Below are 15679 nucleotides of genomic sequence, written 5' to 3' on the forward strand. Positions count from 1 at the left end.
GTCCCTTCCCTCTCTTTACACTTCCAACATTTGTTACATGTCTTATACATTTTTGCTAATTTTACGGGAGTGATATACCATCTGTATACCATTTTCATAATATTTTCCTTTATCGTCATGCATGCAGTGAATTTCATATTTTCCTTCCACACCTTCTCCCAATCTGCTAACTGTATATTATAACCAAAATCCCTGGCCCAGTGTATCATAACTGATTTAACTTCTTCGTCCTTTGTTTGCCATTCCAATAACATTTTGTACATTTTTGACAATACCTTATAAGGTAAAGGTAAAGGTACCCCTGCCCGTACGGGTCAGTCTTGACAGACTCTGGGGTTGTGCGCCCATCTCACTTAAGAGGCCAGGGGCCAGCGCTGTCCGGAGACACTTCCGGGTCACGTGGCCAGCGTGACATCGCTGCTCTGGCCAGAGCCAGAGCCGCACACGGAAACGCCGTTTACCTTCCCGCTGGTAAGCGGTCCCTATTTATCTACTTGCACCCGGAGGTGCTTTCGAACTGCTAGGTTGGCAGGCGCTGGGACCGAGCAGCGGGAGCGCACCCCGCCGCAGGGATTCGAACCGCCGACCTTTCGATCGGCAAGTCCTAGGCGCTGAGGCTTTAACCCACAGCGCCACCTGCGTCCCCGACAATACCTTATAGTCATTATTAATTATTTCCTTCTGAAATCTAGACTCTCCTTCAATATATTTCCTCTCTTTACAATCCTTCTTAAACATATCTTTTGTTTGGAAGTAGTGCAACCAATCATATACATATTTTTTAACTTGTTCATATGGCTTCAGTTTCCATTTCCCCCCTTCTTTAATTACAATATCTCCATAAGTCATCCAATCCTCTCTCATGTTTATCTTTTTGACACTCATGACCTCTAGTGGGGATAACCAATGTGGTACATTTGGTTCCAAAATATTTTGGTACCTGTCCCATATTTCTATAAGGGCACCTCTGAAAATGTGGTTGGCAAAACTTTTATGAGCTTTCTTCTTTCCTAACCATAAATAGGCATGCCAGCCAAACCTATTGTCAAACCCTTCCAAGTCCAGTAGCTTATTGTCTTTTAGTGTTATCCAATCCTTTATCCACCAGAGACAGGATGCTTCATAATAAAGTTTCAGGTCCGGCAGGGCGAAGCCACCTCTTTCTTTCGCATCAGTTAGTAGTTTAAATTGTATTCGTGGCTTTTTGCCCTGCCAGATATATTTTGAGATCGTTCTTTGCCAATCTCTGAAGATCTTTGTCCCCTTGATTATTGGGATCATTTGAAATAAAAACAACATCCTTGGAAGCACACTCATCTTGATTGAAGAAATTCTGCCCCAAAAAGATAACTTCATCCTACTCCACACTTCGAGGTCTCTCTTAATATTGTTCCAAATTGTCACATAATTGTTTTGGAATAAGTCAATGTTTTTTTGGGTTAACCATATTCCTAAATATTTTACCTTCTTCGCCACTTCCATCTCTGTTTCTCTTTGCACTTCTTCAATCGCGCTTTGATCAATTTCTTTTATAACTTCTTTTAGACTATTTGTCGGATCTTCCAACGTAATTACCAGATCATCGGCAAAGGCTTTGACTTTATATTGGTTTTGACCTACTGTTACCCCCTTTATTAATTCATTTTGTCTAATAGAACTCAGCAGGACCTCCAGAACCATGATGAATAACAGTGGTGAGAGAGGGCATCCCTGTCTTGTACCCTTCTTTATTTCCACTTCCTCTGTAATTACATTATTTACTATCAATTTAGCTCTTTGTTCTGAGTATATTGCCTTTATACCATTATAAAAGTCTTCTCCCACTTCCATCATTTCCAAATTTTTCAGCATAAATTCCCATGAAACATTATCAAACGCTTTCTCTGCATCCACAAACATTAAAACAGCTTGTCTCTCATTGCTGGCAGTCAAATATTCCAAAATATTTATTATATTTCTTACATTATCCTTCATATGTCTGCCAGGTAAGAAACCTGCTTGATCTTTATGGATATGCTGTTGCAATATCTTCTTAAATCTTGATGCTAAAATACCCGAAAAAATCTTATAATCTGTGTTTAGCAGAGATATCGGTCTGTAATTCTTCACTTGTGTGAGATCAGAGTCTTGTTTAGGTATGAGTGTTATGAAGGCTTCTTTCCATGTTCCTGGTATGTCTTGTTGTTTCAAGATGTTGTTCATAACTTCTTTAAGTGGTACCGTCAAGGAGTCCCTCATTTCTTTATAATACGTTGCTGTAAATCCATCTGGTCCTGGTGCCTTTCCTTTTTTCATCTGTTTTATAATTTCTACTATCTCCTCATTCTCTATTGGGGCATTCAGTCTGTCTTTCATTTCTGTCGGGATCTTTTGCACCTTTTTTCCTTTCAAAAAGTTCTCTATCTTCTTTATGTTGTTTTTCTCTCGTTTTGCATATAAATGCTTGTAGAAATCCAGAAATCCTTTTCTGATACCTTTTGGGTTCTCTATTTCCTCGCCATCCACAATAATTCTGTTAATTGTACCTTGCTCTTTCCTTTTTTTAATTTGCCATGCCAGCCATTTTCCAGGCTTATTTGCGAATTCAAAATTCCTTTGTCTCAGCCTTTTAATGTTCCATTCAACTTCTTTATTTATAATCATGGCGAACTGTGTCTGCAGAATTTTAATATTTTGTTTTATCTTGATGTTATTTGGCTTCTTAATTAACTTTTGTTCATTGTCCATTATTTGTTTTAGGATTTCCTTCTTCCCTTTCTCTCTGTTCTTATTTTTGATCGCATTCTGCTGGATGAAGAATCCCCTCATTACTGCCTTGCTTGCGTCCCAAACTGTGCTGATCTTTGTGCCTTTATTCATGTTATCTGCAAAGTACTCCATCAGTTTTTTCCGAGCATCTTGAATAATTCTTTCATCTTCCAAAAGGTAGTCTTTCAATCTACATCTAAATGTTCTTTCTTCATACATCTTTATCTCCATTTTTATTGGATTGTGATCCGAAATTACTCTAGGTTGGATTTCTATTTGTTGAATTCTAGTAGTTAATTCATTCGAGATCCAGATTTGATCTATTCTTGACATGGACTGATTCGGTTCCGAATAAAATGTGAACTCTTTTTCTAATGGGTGTCTGAGTCTCCAGATGTCAATTAAATTGAGGTTTTGCACCAATGTGAAAAAGGTCTTCGGTAGTTTCCCCTCTTTACTGTCACTTTTTTCTCTTAATCTGTCCATTTCCGTTGAAACAACTCCATTCATATCTCCCATTATTATGATTTTTTGATCCATGTATTCGAACAATCTTTCTTCCAATTTCTTGTAAAAATCAGTCTTATTTCCGTTAGGTGCATAGATCCCGACAATTATTAGTTTTTCGCCCTGCCAATTGATCTGTATTGCAATTATTCTTCCTTCTTCATCTTTGAAGATCTGTTGAGCTTCTATGTTTTTCCTAACATAAAGGACTATGCCTCTCTTCTTTTCTTTATCTGAGGATATAAATTCCTTGCCCAATCTGTTATTAATCAAAAAAATTTTATGCTTTTTTGCCACATGTGTTTCTTGTAGACAGATGATATCCAAATTTTTTCTTTTTAAATATTGTTCGATACTGTTTCTTTTCTTCTTATCATTCATCCCATTAATATTCCAATTCCATAATTTCAATGCCATGTCTTCCAATAATTAAAATATACAGTTTTATCAAATTTTCTCTTTATGATTCCTCTTTTTCTTCTTCCTCCTCCTCTTCTTCTTCTTCTTCATCCTTCTCCTCCTCCTCTTCATCTGTCTCTCTGTTCTTTTTAGATTTCCCCTTTAAAAATTTTCCTCCCATTGAGGACCCAACTCTCATATTTCCTTTTCCTTATTTTTAAACAGGATTTTATTCTACGATTAACATACATCTTTGTATTAGTTCAGATATATACTGCCATAACTCATCTCCAAAATTCAATCCAGATTTCTCTAATCTATTACAGTCATACCTTGGTTCTTGAACGTCTTGCAACTCAAACATTTTGGCTCCCAAATGCCACAAACCCGAAAGTGAGTGTTCCGGGTTGCGGATGGTGTTTGGAAGTCGAACGTCTGATGGGGCTTCTGTGGCTTCCGACTGAGTGCAGGAAGCTCCTGCAGCAAATCAGAAGCCGTGTCTTGATTTTTGAACGTTTTCAGAAATTGAATGGACTGCCAGAATGGATTTCATTAGAGAACCAAGGTAGAACTTTATTTAAATTAACAACCTACATATTCACGCCATTATTTCCATTCTACCATTGTCAGTTAGATTTGCAGGAGTGCAGCAAACTTCTCATGAAGTACGGTGAACAGACAACAGAATGGCAAATGTGGTTCAGTGGGAATAAATGCAAACATTTGTTCATTGGAACATGAAAATAAGACTTTATGTATACACTGATGCTATCTCAGCTGGCAGTGACTGACCAGGAAAAAGGTATGGGAGCTGTGGTGCAGAAAAATATAGTGTGCTACAGGAGTGGAAAATACAAGGAAAGGGACTGAAAGAGAAACTGCCAGTGTCATAATACCTTTATACCAATCAATGGTGCAGTCACACTTAGAGTAGTGTGTGGTTCTGGTAACCCCATCTTAAAAAAAAAAGATATACAGCTGGAAAAGGTTGAGAAAATAGACAGCTAAGGGGGAAGCATAACAGAGGTTTATGAAATCATGCATGTTGTAGATCTTAAAGCCGGAACTCAGGGACATCCAATGAATGTGATTGGTAATGGATTCTGAACACAGAAAAGGGAGCATTTCTTGATGCAACGCATGATTAATTTATGGAATTAATAGCTGCAAGATGTGGTGTGGGCTGGTAAAGGGGACTTAAATGGGATTAGGCAAAGACATGGAGGCTTGGTCTCTCAGATGCTCTTAGTCTTAATGGCTAAATGGAACTTGAATGCCATGAACTCTCAGAATATCATGTTGATGGGAACCCTGCTGCCATCATGTCTCTCTGGTGAGCTTTCCAGAAATGCTTAACTGGTTACTGTGGGTAATAGAATGCTAGAATAGATAGAACTTCAGGACTCCTGCACTCTTATATCTATCTATATTTATACAGTGGTACCTTGGGTTACATATGCTTCAGGTTACATACGCTTCAGGTTACAGACTCCGCTAACCCAGAAATAGTACCTCGGGTTAAGAACTTTGCTTCAGGATGAGAACAGAAATCGTGCTCCGGCAGCACGGCAGCAGCAGGAGGCCCCATTAGCTAAAGTGGTGCTTCAGGTTAAGAACAGTTTCAGGTTAAGAATGGACCTTCGGAACGAATTAAGTACTTAACCCGAGATACCACTGTATCTATATCTATATCTATATCATCTATATCTATATCTATATCTATATCTATATCTATATCTAATCTTCTTTGGGCTGGATGGGGCTCAATAATTATGGTTTATCTGGAGTTCTGAAATGATTTTAAGTTTGTGTCACTGTGGGCAGTAGGAACATGGGAAGCTGCCGTTTTGTTAGGCAAACCTCCAGGGCTTCAGTCCTACCTGAAGATGCTGCCCAGGGGTTGAACTTGGGACCTTCTGCCTGCAAAGCAGACTGAGCCCTTAAAACAGCTCTTCCTTCATCACAGCAGGTTGTTCATTAGCAGTTGGACTATGTTATTTCTATGTGAGAAAGTAAGCTCTTTTTTCTGATTAACTCTTTGGTAAAGCATGGGGTTTCTTTGACCTTTGGGGTTTCAGCTTTCCCTGGTGGATTTATGCATCCCGTTGTGCCTTTTCTCTTTTGCTCTGGGAAACTTTGTTGGAGTTGAGAAGTTGGTGTCACCGTAGATAAAATGTCTTTACCAGAAAGACAGCCAAGCTGATGCATTAAGTCCTGAGACAATAAATCATCCAGACATATTTTTAAAGTGAATTTAGTGCTGGTGAAGGATGTTGGATTGACAGCCTGGAGAATGAAGCCTTGCAAGAAAACAATGGAATCGTTGCGTCTCTTGTACATTGGAATCTGCACATCTCTCGTTTTCTGACGTCTTAAAACGTCTACCTTGGAAATTAAAGATAGGACCGTGTTAATTGAAGGAACAATCCTGGACATACCTTTATGCTTGCACAAGTGGAACCTGCAAGAGAAAAAAAATCAAAGTGCGGAGTGCTCCCTATTCAGACTGCAGTCACTTCATTCAATTCCCTTTCCTCACCTCTCAGTTCAACATTGCTGCTCTACCTACACTAGCAGAGGAAAACCAAGTCTTCAGAATAATGCTCTATTCCCATCCCTGTCTCATCCCCAGAACACTACCTTTTGGGGACTTACACTGGCCTTGGTTTTGGGGGACTTACACCAGGCTGTGGTTGAGCCAGGATAAGTCAGTTGCGCTGGCATATCTGCAGCCGAACCAGGATTAGGGGCTTAACACTGGATGAGCTAGAAATCCACTGGCTGAGCCAGAGAACTGCTCTATCCTAAGGTGCTTGTACTGGTGGATCTTGCCATAGGATTGCTCTTTAAGTCCTTATTGGGCTTTGGGAGTTTCTCATTCACCCCATGCTTTTTTTAAATTTACTATTGCAAACCTTGGAGTTCTACAGGCTATTCAATATATCTTGCTTGCTTGCTTGCTTGCTTGTTTGTTTGTTTTGCTTCTTGTTCTGAGGACTCTGTCCTGAGGATGCTGTGGATCCAATTGAGGTAGGCCTGCATTTTGGTGTAGAGGCTGGGGGTGCTGGGGCTTCCATAGCCATGGTCCTAGCTGACGATGCCCACAATGTTCCATTGGCCCTGTTTGTACATCGGTAATCCTCTGCTGCCTTCCTGGCAGGCGTCAGTTCTACCCTGATCACTTCCTGCACATAGCATCTTTTCTGGTAAGCCACTCAATTCTGCTTTGGTCACTCCCCACCTGGAATACTGTGTCCAGTTCTGGGCACCACAATTTAAGAAGGATGTTGACAAGCTGGAAAATGTGCAGAGGAGGGTGACCAAGGGCCTGGAAACCAAGCCTTATGAGGAACGGTTGAGGGAGTTGGGTATGTTTAGCTTAGTAAAGAGGGGTCTGAGAGGAGATTTTGATAGTCATCTTCCAATATCTAAAGGGCTGCCACATGAAAGATCCTTTTCACATGTACTGCTAGTAAGCCAGGTGTCACCCATCCTATTTTTTTTGCATCTGGTTCTTCCTGCCTAAGTGCAGAACCTTACATTTATCCGTCATGAAATTAATTTTCTTAGCTTGCGCCCAGTTCTCCAATTTGTTAAGGTCATTTTGAATTCTGTCTTCTGCGGCATTAGCTACCCCTCCCAGTTTGGTGTCATCTGCAAATTTGATGAGCATCCTCTCAAATCCTTCATCCAAATCATTTATAAAGACGTTAAACAACAATGGGCCCAGGACAGAACGCTGCGGCACCCCACTTGTCATTTTTTCCAGGATGCCAACCTAGCAGTTTGAAAGCACACCAGTGCAAGTAGATAAATAGGTACTGCTGTGACGGGAAGGTAAACAGCGTTTCCATGTGCTCTGGCTTCTGTCATGGTTTTCCGTTGTGCCAGAAGCAGTTTAGTCATGCTGACTACATGACCCAGAAAGCTGTCTATGGACAAATGCTGGCTGCCTTGTCCTGAAGCAAGATGAGCGCTGCAACCTCATACAGTGGTACCTCGGGTTACATATGCTTCAGGTTACAGACTCTACTAACCCAGAAATAGTACCTCAGGTTAAGAACTTTGCTTCAGGATGAGAACAGAAATCATGCTCTGGCGGTGCAGCAGCAGCAGCAGCAGGAGGCCCCATTAACTAAAGTGGTGCTTCAGGTTAATAACAGTTTCAGGTTAAGAATGGACCTCCAGAAAGAGTTAAATACTTAACCCGAGGTACCACTGTAGTTGTCTTTGACTGGACTTAAGCGTCCAGGGATCCTTTACCTTACCTTTTTTAATGAGTACTCTTTGGGTTTGGTCAGTCAACCAGCTACAAATCCACCTAACAGTTACCTCATTCAACCCACATTTTACCAGCTTCCTCGTGATAATATCATGGGGGACTTTGTCAAAAGCCTTACTGAAATCAAGATACACTATGTCCACAGCATTTCCCTGATCCACCAAGGTTGTCATTCCATCAAAAAAAGAAATCAGATTGGTCTGGTATGACTTAATTTTGAGAAACCCATGCTGGGACTTAGTGCTCACAGACTGACAGTTGAATTACAGTGGAACCTCAGGTTAAGAACTTAATTCGTTCTGGAGGTCCGTTCTTAACCTGAGGTACCACTTTAGCTAATGGGGCCTCCTGTTGCCACCGCGCCACCACTGCACGATTTCTGTTCTCTCCCTGAAGCAAAGTTCTTAACCCGAGGTACTATTTCTGGGTTAGCGGAGTCTGTAACCTGAAGCGTCTGTAACCTGAGGTACCACTGTATCTGTTCTAGGACCTTCCCTGGTATCAATGTCAAGCTCACCAGTCGGTAGTTACTTGGGTCTTTCTTTCCCCCCTTTTTGAAAAAGTTGAAGAAACTGGTAGAGTCTTCTTCCTTGGAGGTTTTTAAGCAGAGGTTGTATGGCCATCTGTCATGGCTGCTGTCATTGCAGGTACCACGACGGTCATCTAGTTTTGTGCAATCTTTTTGCACAATGTGGGACTCAAACCCACAACCTTGAGATTAAGAGTCTTATGCTCTATCGACTGAGCTATCCCAGCTTCAATATCCAAATGTTTGATAAGTCAGGTGTGGGTAGCCATTCTTGATTGTACTTGGCAAATTGTTGATGCATATATTTCTAATATATTTGAAATGGAAGAACTGCATTCATTTACTCTGGCTAGGAATGTGGCCAAATGATACTTCTTTTTCATGTGAACATTCTCCCGATCCTGCATTCATTATCTTGGCAAAACCACTGTTGAAATCAGCAGGAGTTTTGTCTGAATTAAGGACTGTGAGATTTGACCATGAACTAAAGGTTAAGAACTAAATTTCCTTTTGCACATTCTGAGAAGTGTGAAATAGCTAGTAATTTGTTTTTTGCTCTTTTGCTAAAGGCAACTGAACTTTCCCCTCCTCAGAGGAAAAATGCTTCAGGGTTAAGCCCTCTATGCAGCTTTTGAGCCTACAGCAAAAGGAAAAAAAATATATGACTGAGTTACCAAACTCTGAAATTAGGAGTTTTTGAATAGAAATGATGAGGTAATTCACAAATGGTACTCTTATAATTATAATTGTAAATTAACACCTTGGGTTAGAAAGCTAAGGACAAAAAATTAATGTTAAAAACAGCCCAGGAAAGGCCTGAAGTTCTGTAGTTCAAGGGATGTGAATTATTTTCTAAGACAACTAAGATTTGCAAAGAGACATATACCTCAATGTTCTAGTCTTTAAAGTACCATGTTTAAACATAACTTTTTATTATCTACTGTGGATGTTAGAGATTATTATTTTTTCACATTGTATTCATGATTTAGCTTATTAACAAGAAGTTCAATGACATTTAGAGTTCAACACAAAAAGGCTTTCCTTTAAAAACAACAATAAAGAATTCTTTCCCCTCTAGACACATACGGGGAAAATTATAAACAAATATAGTTCATACAGGAGACACCAAACCAAGGCTGTATGGGCCTGATAAGGTGTTGACATTTATAAATGTCATGTGATTAGCATGAGAAAAAGACAGTCATTTTATAATAAAGGCTATTAAGTATTAACTAATAAATGTACAGAATAATAGCAATGAAGACCTTTTTTCCAAAAAAAAGGCAAACAAAAGAATGGCTGTTACATTTTAAGATGTTTTTGCTTTCCAAATGCACATTGTGAACACTGTGATTGGTTGCTTTGACTAAATTAATCAGTACACCTCAAGCAATGACCAATTCAACAATATATCAAAAAAATTTTTGTTATAGCGTGGTGAGATGGCACTTGACTTATTTTATTTATCACAGATCATAGAATACACTACAGAAATTCCAAAGGGCAAATTGCACAAAATTAGCTAAAACCAAACAAAAACTATACATAGAATACCAATAAAGGTAAAGGGACCCCTGACCATAAGGTCCAGTCATGACCGACTCTGGGGTTGCGGCGCTCATCTTGCTTTATTGGCTGAGGGAGCCGGTGTACAGCTTTTGGGTCATGTGGCCAGCATGACTAAGCCACTTCTGGTGAACCAGAGCAGTGCACGGAAACACCGTTTACCTTCCCATCGGAGCGGTACCTATTTATCTACTTGCACTTTGACGTGCTTTCAAACTGCTATGTTGGCAGGAGCAGGGACCGAGCAATGGGAGCTCACCCTATCGCGGGGATTCGAACCACCAACCTTCTGATCAGCAAATCCTAGGCTCTGTGGTTTATCCCACAGCGCCACCCGCGTCCCTATATAATCCCACAGAATAGTCCCACATATAGTCCCACAGAATACCAATAAACGCCACCAAACTACTATATTGTATATCAAAACTGGAAAACTAAATTAAAATTAATAATTAAATAGTTACTACAGTGGTACCTCTGGTTATGTACTTAATTCGTTCCAGAGGTCCGTTCTTAACCTGAAACTGTTCTTAACCTGAAGCACCACTTTAGTTAATGGGGCCTCCTGCTGCTGCTGCGCCGCTGGAGCATGATTTCTGTTCTCATCCTGAAGCAAAGTTCTTAACCCGAGGTACTATTTCTGGGTTAGCGGAGTCTGTAACCTGAAGCGTATGTAACCCGAGGTACCACTGTATTTACCATTTTAAATCAGTTCGGCAAACTTTCCCCTTCTGTTTCCTTGCTGTTTGGTTGAAATTGGCCAGGCTGTGGAGTCTGTGCCTTTCCTTATTTCATATGTTCTTAAATGTATGTGACAAATGTTTAAGGATATGTTACAATCCTATTTGGAGTGCATGGGGAAACAATTTTTTCAGGATCAATGGACTTATTTATTTCTTATTTTATTCATTAAATATTTCTATACCACCCTTCATCCAAGGATTATAAAAACATAAAGATATATAACATCGTAACACAGAGAACAGTACCCCCCCCCCCCCAGTTTAAAGCACCAGATATGTAACGCTAAAGTGCCAGGCAAAACTCCTTGGGGAAAGCAATCAATAAACAGGGAGCCACCACAGAAAGGTGCTCACTGGAAGAAGGACAGATCCTGAAGCTGAGGCTCCAATACTTTGGCCACCTCATGAGAAGAGAAGACTCCCTGGAAAAGACCCTGATGTTGGGAAAGATGATGGGCCCAAGGAGAAGGGGACGACAGAGGACGAGATGGTTGGACAGTGTTCTCAAAGCTACCAGCATGAGTTTGACCAAACTGCGGGAGGCAGTGGAAGACAGGAGTGCCTGGCATGCTCTGGTCCATGGGGTCATGAAGAGTCGGACATGACTAAAGGACTAAACAACAACAACAACAACGACATGTTGCCACCTCTCGTGGCAGGGGCACCTGAAGAAGGTGCGTCAGATGATGACTGCAGGGCCCAGGTCGGTTCATATGGGGAGAGGCAATCCTGGCTCCAACTGCCAGTTACCTGGGACTGGGGAGCACAAAGGAAACATGGTCTCTGCCAACAGCTAGGGCATCAAAGGCCAGAGGGAGGTTGCACCCTTTGCTTTCCGGAAAGAACTGGTACCACCCAGTGATCACAGAGAGGGAACAACTGCAGTGAGCTTGCTTCTCCTACCCTTCCAGAAAGAACATTCAGCTCTAGCCAATCAGTGCTCTGAGAGTGCAGAACCAAAAGAAAGCATGCTCTCACCTCACCCATAAGCAAGGCCGCTACCGAATTGTGTGTATCTTTGAGTGATGGGTTTTGTTTCTGTGTTATTTGTTGTTGCTTGTATGCCATCTTGTTTGAAAAGCAGAGTATAAATATTCGTAATAAAGAAATTAAGGCTGGTGATGCTCTTCGTAAGTTACGGATACAGAATCCAGTCTTTCTGAATTCCAATATGAACTCACCAGATCCACACTTCCCGAATGAATGTGTGGATTGGAATTTGGTTATCCGTTTGGCTTTTGCATGTCATGAAGCAATACACATCTCAAAGACATATCAAGATGTATTCCAAATCCCAAATAAATACATGCATCCCTCTCCCACCCCAAGTCAAAACTATACCAAATATCTCCTAAGCAGCAGCATTCTGCTTCTAAAAGGCAATTGCAAATAATGAGGAAATTACAACTTTAAAGGAGTAGTGAAAATATCCCCCTGCAGTTTATGAATAAGAAATAAACCTTGTTCAGGTAATCATAGGTTGCAGATAGGCACTGAAGGCTGCTAGCCTCTTCGTACTAAAGGAAAATGCACATATTTTCTGCTGCAAAAAATCCCATCCCAAACCCCAAAAGTATATTTTTTCCCAGGTTCTTAAACCAGATTATTGACAATAATTATATGTCAATAGAATCACTTCATTGTAGTGTCATTCTAAGTACAAATCTAAAATGCTATTGTTGGCTTGATTTTCTGAAATATTAACAAATACATGTTCTACTTCGTGTATCTTTCTCGCTTGTTTCCCATAAAAAAATGGTGTCTTTGGCAAATAAAGAGAGGTTAAATTAACACAAGCTTTGAAACTTTGTTTATGTGCTGAAGATATCGTATCTGCAGAATGATTAAAAGAAAAGGGCAGGCTATGATTTATCGTCTGTGTGATTGTTAGACCTCGATATACCCAATTTGCTGGTTCCTTTAGAAATCTACAAGGGATAGCACCTATGACATGTAGCATCAAGCAAAACATTCATCGCCAAAGACAAACAGAAGCACAGCTCAAATAATGAGTACCTTCTCACAGTTGGAATCAGCCCTAACTGGTTGTATGCCAAATCCATTCTATACTTGCAGAGTAAGTTGGGAACTGAGTAGTGGGCAGGTGGTAAATGATGCTTACATAGGGATAGTGCCACATCATTTCACCACATGATTGTCCTTCGAATGTGTTTCTAGATAAATTATGTATTGCACCGGTGTTAGGTGAGCCTAGTACTGAGCCAACTTGTGTCCAATAGAAATTAATTAGATTAAAAAGGTGGACCGCTGTACATCATTAAACATGAACTGAGAAATATTTATTTTATTATTTATTCATTCATTACATTTCTATACCGCCCTTCACCTGTAGATTTCAGGGTGGTTCACAACACAAAAATACAAGATAAACACACCCCCCACACACCAACTGGAAAGTATCTCAGCCTATTTCTGAGCTAAGTCAGATTCATCCCTTTGTTATTGTTGTTGTTTAGTCATTTAGTCGTGTCTGACTCTTTGTGACCCCATGGACCAGAGCACGCCAGGCACTCCTGTCTTCCACTGCCTCTGGCAGTTTGGTCAAACTCATGCTGGTAGCTTCGAGAACACTCTCCAACCATCTCGTCCTCTGTCGTCCCCTTCTCCTTCTGCCCTCCATCTTTCCCAACATCAGGGTCTTTTCCAGGGAGTCTTCTCTTCTCATGAGGTGGCCAAAGTATTGGAGTCTCAGCTTCACAATCTGCCCTTCCAGTGAGCACTCAGGGCTGAATTCCTTCAGATAGGTTTTATCTTCTTGCAGTCCATGGGACTCTCAAGAGTCTCCTCCAGCACCATAATTCAAAAGCATCAATTCTTCGGTGATCAGCCTTCTTTATGGTCCAGCTCTCACTTCCATACATCACTACTGGGAAAACCATAGCTTTAACTATACGGAGCTTTGTTGGCAAGGTGTTGTCTCTGCTTTTTAAGGTGCTGTCTAGGTTTGTCATTGCTTTTCTCCCAAGAAACAGGTGTCTTTTAATTTTGTGGCTGCTGTCACCATCTGCAGTGATCATGGAGCCCAAGAAAGTAAAATCTCTTTGACCTCTCTCAAATATCACTATTCGGGGGGGGGGGGGCAGGGACAGATTCTCCATAATATATTTTGCCCTGGTCTGACATGTTGCTATTCAATTCTAGAGACAGGATGAAGAAGAGACACTCCTTCCTCTTTGTACTTCTGACCATCACCAGAATACTACCATCATTCCAGCCTCATAAGTGGGGGAAGGAGAATTGGAGAATCAAGCGAGGTATATTTGGCTTTCCTTGGGAATAAGCAAATATACTGTGTGATTTTGGGGTGGGTTGATGGGATTTGGCTCTGTTCCTTTCCAAGTCACCCCAACATGAGCCAGAAGGAAGTCATTCATCATGGGGACTTCCGCGTTGGCGCCTCTGTTAATGGCGGAGTTCCTCTGATTGGGAGGAATTTGCTCGTGGAAACTCGGGTCTGGCCGCCACGGCGAAGGTGGAGACCCATTAAAAATCACAGGCAGGTAAAGCCTGTGAACCTGGGATTCGGCTGGCACCTTTTGTGCCTCTCCCATTCGCGGGGAAACCTGGTTTCGGGGATCTGGAGCGACATGGGGTGAGCGGCGCGGTGCTTCGAATCGATTGCTCTTTCCATGCAGCGAAGCCGCATAGCTGTTGCCGGAGAGCACCGACTTTTTCCTGTGGACAATTGGATTTTAAAGCAACTACCCGTGAGTAGAGTGAAGAATTGGACTTTTAAACGCTGTAATTTGGCATCGAAACGGGGAGGTTCAAAACAGGAAGTCCGCCTCCCCCTTTTGTAAATAGACTGAAGCAAAGAGGCTGCAAGCTAAAGTCTTGGAAAGCCTATCATAAAGGACTTAATTTCCACCAGGAAAAAATATTAAACCCCCTTGGAAGCAGGAGAAGAGGGGGGAAGCTTTGGACTGTGTATTCCTGCAGGTGTGAGAGAAGGAAGTTAAAAATACCACCGCTCTGAACCCTGAAACGGGCTGCTAGTTAGACTGATATTTTGAAAGGTTCTTTGACAGCGAATAGAACGTTCAGTGACAGCTAGCTAAACAAGAGAGATACATTGTTTTCACTGTCTCCGTCTGCTCTTAAAAAGGACTAAAAGTAACTGAAAGTAACTGAAAATTGAAACTAACTTTATGAAACTCTATTGAACTGTTTGAACTGTGCTTTAAAAGGAGATATTATGGATTAATACAAATAGAAACTGTTTCCCTCTAGAGGAAGACTCTGAAACTGCTACAAGAGCTGGATTAGGGGAATTTCCAGTGGTGAGATAAGAACTGTGTGACTGGGAGTTTGACCTTGAATCTCTTAAGTGTTATGGCAGATGGAAAGGAAAAAATAGACCAGTCAATCCTGGAAAAAACAACAAGGTCTGGGAAGACTTGGCAGCAACCTAGGAGAGCCTCAACATCAAGGCCCCCCTCTTCTTCTGCGGCTGCACTAATACCTTCCAAATTAAGAGGAATGTTAACATAAGAAGCCCTAGCGGTTGCATTAACCAATATAAATGATTCATTGGAACAGCTTAACAAGAAAGTAGACGCGACAAATGTGAAGGTGGATGCTGCAACTATTAAAATTGATTTAAATACAGAAAGTATAAATAATCTGGGACAAAAGGTGAATACTAACACAGAAACCATTCAGAAATTGATACAGGAGTCCACTTCGATACGGCAGACGGCAGAGGAAGCTAGGGAAAAAGTTGCTGTTGTGGAAGGTAAAGTAACACAATTGGAGAAAGAGAGAGTCCCAGACCTACAGAGGCAACTGGATGACCACAAGGTGACGCTTTCTATAATTGAGCTCAAAGAAAAACAGACAAATTTGAGGATCAGAGCTTTACCTGAATTGGAGAAGGATAGTTTG

At 41.1% G+C, this 15679-nt stretch overlaps 1 long non-coding RNA gene across 1 annotated transcript in view; it reads right to left on the bottom strand.

Moving 5' to 3' along the window:
• Window positions 1-5892: 5892 nt before the first annotated feature.
• The window catches only part of LOC307209307, a 30742-nt gene continuing 20955 nt past the window's right edge, over window positions 5893-15679 (bottom strand). Inside the window, exon 2 of the long non-coding RNA XR_013835534.1 lies at window positions 5893-6039. This is a non-coding gene — a long non-coding RNA (uncharacterized lncRNA). The remainder of the gene's footprint in view (window positions 6040-15679) is intronic.

The sequence above is a fragment of the Podarcis cretensis genome (genome assembly GCF_951804945.1).
Source record: "Podarcis cretensis genome assembly, chromosome: 2".
NCBI classification, from domain to species: domain Eukaryota; kingdom Metazoa; phylum Chordata; class Lepidosauria; order Squamata; family Lacertidae; genus Podarcis; species Podarcis cretensis.